We start from the raw sequence: 4164 nt of genomic DNA on the forward strand, positions 1-4164 counted from the left end.
CCCCACCCTTTAACAATAGATTCCCCAGCAACAATAGATTTCCATTCAACAATAGATCCCATCCCCCAGCAACAACAGACATTCCCAGCAACAATAGATTACCCTCAGCAACAGTTGATCCATTTAGCAACAAAACATCCTGCCCAACAACAGTAGACCCTCCAGATACAAAATACCCCCCTCCCCAGCATTAATAGGTCCCTCTCCAGCAGCCAGTAACAAAAGACACACCCCCCACAACAGATTCCTCCAGAAAAATAGTTCCCCCCCCAGCAACATTTGATCCCCTTTAGCAACAAAAGATCCTTCCCAGCAGCAATAGACCCCCCCCAACAACAATAGACCCCCCCGATACAAAATACCCTCCCCCTTCCTGAGCATCAATAGGTCCCCTGCAGCAGACAGCAACAGCAGACCGCCTATTCCTTTAACAGTAGATTATCCCGGCAGCACTAGACCCCCCCCTCTGCGCAACAATGGATCTCCCAGCAACAATAGGTCCCATCCCCAGCAACAAAAGAAAGTGAATTCCCTCTAGTAACAATAGATCCCTTCCCAGCGACAATAGATTCCCCAGCATCCAGGATCAGTAAACCCTCAACCACCCCTTACCAGTACATACATGCTAGAACTGGAGGTGCCAGAACTGCGTACCACTGCATTTCCACTGAAAAAACCCTCACCTAAAGATATCTTAAGACTGGAGGTGACATTTTTTATCTAGTGGATTTTTTTTTTCATAGTCTTTTTTGGCAACACAGCACCACTAAATGAATATAATATTTGCAGATATTTATTATAAAAAAATCTTGTATCTAAATTCCATAAAAACACCCACACCATAAAATAATTCCCTACTAAAGATAATATGAGAGAGTCGTTACCGAAAACAGAATATCCATAGTGAAATATCCCCAATGGTCTGTACATGATAAGCAGTCGTCCACATGGCCAGTTTTTATTATCATCATGCTACTAAAACAGTATAGATAGATAGATAGATAGATAGATAGATAGATAGATAGATAGATAGATAGATAGATAGATAGATAGATAGATAGATAGATAGATAGATAGATATAGGTCAGTAGGTAGGGAAGGCTGAAAACTCTAATCATTTCTTGGATCAATAAAAGCTCTACTCGTTTCTTAGATCAATGTCAACTTCTTCAGAAGATGGGAAGTTGATATATGGGCATTACTGTACATAGACCTGTCACGGTCAGGGGTCAGATTCAGAGGCCACTAGGTACAGCAGTAGAGAAGCTCCCACTGACCAGCTGAAAAAGTACAGAAGCAGGTCACCCTGGTGGATGACACGGACTCACCCAAGGTGCGGAGTCTAAGTACTAACCAGTGTTCACCAGAGCTCCTGATGGTGAAGGTGGGTTTTGCTGTGTGTTAGTACCAGGTCGTGGTCCTCAAGATCGCCCCACCAAGAGGTGAGCAATCCGGGGTCCAGTAGCTGATTGATATAGCAGGTAGGAATCAAGCAGAAGTGCAGTCAGTAAACAAGCCAAAGGCCAATAAGAAATGGTTGCAGGTTGAGATCAAGCAGAAGCTTAGTTGAGGAACAAGCCAAAGGTTGTTAATGAGTGGTAGCAAAGATATGGACAGATATGGACAGATATGGACAGCAGCAGCAGTACCATAAGCAAGATATTGGCTGGAGAGAGCACAATAAACTGGTAAATGGGAAGTGCAGAGGTATGGCTAAAATTGGAAGTTCATGGGAGGAGCAAAGGATTCAAGGTTTTAAGAAAAGCAAGGTTCAAGGTACAGTATTATAATTCAAGGAATTGCCCAGGGAGCTGTCCAGCATTCCAGGTGCCTCCACAAGAAGAGATATTCACAGACACAGCAGAGGTTGCAGGTTCAGACCCAGGTCCTAACACCTTTATACATTTGTAGGAATAAAACCATGTAACCTCTGATAGAAACAACCCACAAGAAGATGAAGATAGGGATTCAGGGGACCAGAATAGAGACAACCACCACCAGACCCAAACCTTACAATAGTGTGCATCCATAAAGAGTGTTAAATATCAATCTGCTAAGCTGTACTCCTAAATAAAAACTACAGACATCAGTGCATTTGAAGAGCAGCTACTCACATGGTCCTATAAAAGGGTATCACTAGTTTTGAGTTGAACCTAGTTCCACAGAGAACATGGGTGAAAACATCAAGTAGAAAACAGGTTCTTCTCATGGAATCCCAACACCTTCCCAGGTAGCAGTCAATGGAACAATGCATGTATTAGCACATAGGAGAGATTAAGCGCTTATTGCACAATGCTTCAAATTTGTGTGATTAATTGCTAAAGACTATCCTGTCAGTATTTTTAAAACCTCAAAAACAATTCTTCCTGCAATGCAAAGAATTAGTACTTACCCATCTCACTGCAAAGCAAAGAATTAGAACTCACCCGTCCCCCTGAGACATCTGGGGTCTATTAGACCCCGGATCTCTGCCCTTAAAAGCTTTGGATCATACCAAGATCAGTATGATCCAATGCTTTTTTTCAAATCAGCAATGGTTTGTTTACAACTGATGAACCCAGAAGTGAGACGTTTGAGTGTCAGATGCTGGTGACCCCTGTTGCACTCTGATTTCCTCAGCTGGATCCTGCATCACTTCAGGACACAGGGGTTAATGAAAAGAGCCACTATGTATAGAAAGTGGGGGGGCAGGCATCTGACACAGTTGGAAGGGTTAAATGCAGAAGATGTAGTATATAATATAGTGTATAATTGATCATTATAAATTCTTTTCATGTGGCAGTTTCCATTGTTTGCCTTCTTTCCTTTGAAGCGTGTGTGTTTTGTAATTGCCTGAGAACATCCCTTCTGTTTTTTTCCGATGTGAGTGTCTTGCAGTTATCTGGCTGTTTTGAATCCAGGCAGCACAGCTGCAAAAAACAGGGCCTACTTTATTTGTATTCTTAGATATAGGGCCCATTTAAATAACAATGGAGCCCTATTTTATTGGTGACTTCTGAGATGGTGTTCTCATTGCTCTGCTTTGTTTCCAGTGAACAATGTATCATTGCACTATTCTATGATCTACCTGTAATAGTAACATATAGAGGAAAATATCCCCTAGGGTGGGACTTTAAAGGCACTAACACATGACTAAAGGATTCGTCAACCTTGGGTCTTACCATTAAATTAAAGACACAGACTGCGTGACATGGGTTTTATAAGGCCACAGCAGCCATTTTATTAACCAAATAATAAATAACAAAAAGAACATGAAAACAAATAACAAAATAATGTCCAACAGCAAGAGGTCTTTGGGTATCTTAAAAAAGGCACACTTTATAACTGTAAACGGTCTACATCCTCAGCTGTGCCCCAACAGGCTCGAGGACACTCGGACATCACAACTAACTCCATATTCCCCTCCCCCAGGGGATTTATCTCCTGGGAGAACCACCGCTAACAAATGTAAGCGCCATCCTTAGATGGGCCCCACTACTCCTGTGACCATGTAAAATTTGTATTGACACCCAAAGACCCCTTGAACCGCCAACTGCTGTGACAAGTTTAAAATACACCACAACATTACATTTTACCATAGACAACGAGAATTATAAATTTTTTTTTTTTTTTTTTTAAATTTATTTATTTATTTATTTATTTATTTATTTATTTTTTTTTTTATTTATTTCTTTTATTTTACTTATTATTATTATTATTTATTTATTTATTTATTTATTTTTTTTTTTAATTATTCTTTGTTTTCCTTATTATATTTTGTTTTTTTTTTTTTTTTTTTTTTGAAAATAAAGTTGAATGACACAAACCCTTCAACCGTATTCATAAAATACCAATACAACCCATACCTATCCAACCTGCTGACTCCTAACACCAGGGCGGGAGGGTGGGAAGATGTCTCCTCTCCAAACTTCTCCGAGTGATGCAGAATCCACCCCCTACACCGGACCCCAACCTCTGAATCCAGCCCCCACCAACTTCTACCTCCAATCAGGTAAGAGCTGAACCTGTGACCCACCACTGACCTGACTGACCGTTCCCTGACCCCTGTTCCTCCCATAGTCATGCATCCCCTCCGTCTATTCTCTCCTACGGGTCTCACTTGACTAAAGGATTCGTCAACCTTGGGTCTTACCATTAAATTAAAGACACAGACTGCGTGACATG

Source organism: Aquarana catesbeiana, linkage group LG13 (assembly GCF_042186555.1).
Source record: "Aquarana catesbeiana isolate 2022-GZ linkage group LG13, ASM4218655v1, whole genome shotgun sequence".
Classification (NCBI taxonomy): domain Eukaryota; kingdom Metazoa; phylum Chordata; class Amphibia; order Anura; family Ranidae; genus Aquarana; species Aquarana catesbeiana.